This window comes from Buceros rhinoceros, unplaced genomic scaffold (genome assembly GCF_000710305.1).
Source record: "Buceros rhinoceros silvestris isolate BGI_N320 unplaced genomic scaffold, ASM71030v1 scaffold6495, whole genome shotgun sequence".
Lineage (NCBI taxonomy): Eukaryota > Metazoa > Chordata > Aves > Bucerotiformes > Bucerotidae > Buceros > Buceros rhinoceros.
In genome coordinates, this window is record NW_010413531.1 from 130320 (window position 1) to 131156 (window position 837).

At 29.7% G+C, this 837-nt stretch overlaps 1 protein-coding gene across 1 annotated transcript in view; it reads right to left on the bottom strand.

The window, feature by feature from the left end:
- The window catches only part of CPNE8 (copine VIII), an 87987-nt gene that overhangs the window by 43980 nt on the left and 43170 nt on the right, over window positions 1–837 (bottom strand). The window lies entirely within an intron of this gene.

The following is an 837-nucleotide window of genomic DNA, read 5'->3' on the forward strand; positions in this document are numbered from 1 at the left end:
CCTACACGTAGCAATATATTTCAACAAAAGATTTGGCTTCTGCTGATTGAAAAATTAGTTCATGTTTAGAAGAATGCAATAGTAAGCATGCTTTTATTTTAATTAATAAAACCAAATACCTTAACTTTTATAAGATAATAATATATGATAATACCAATCTTAACTTAATAAAACAGACATTTAGGGGTTACAAGGCATTCAAACCAGATTTTTGAACCTTTGTCTTTGAAATATCCAGACAAGTAGATTTTGCATCTCTTGTATTTTTCACACAATCTACGTAAAGAAGAATTGAATCTTAGCACATCTATCCACCTATCTACTACATGCAGTTTACATATTATGCATATTTTTAGTCTAGTCTTCATATATTTCCTTCATGATTTTAAACTAAACATTACACTATACATTGCTGAAAGTATTATGACTAACTGATAAATCTATCTTTCCTTGAGGTCTTGCCAAAATAATTCCAGTACTCCAGATTTCAGGTAGTACAGATAAACTACCAGACATTTAATTGGGTACTTAATAATAACACGAATATATAAATGCATTTCAAAAATATGAATGGTGACAACACCTCAAGAAGTGATCAACAGGGAGTTAAACATTTTTCTGGCTGATATTGTTAAAAGGTAACATGTCCATTTTTTAAGGAGTCTAAAAATTGTTCCTCAGCTTAACTAATTTGTTTGTTGTTATGGATAAAAAAATGGTTAAACACCTGGTATTATTACCATGTTTTTCAAAGACGGATCCTTTTGCATGGGATAACTGAATACTTCAAATCTGAAGAAAATTATGATTACTTTCCACGTTTCTCATCTATTTCCC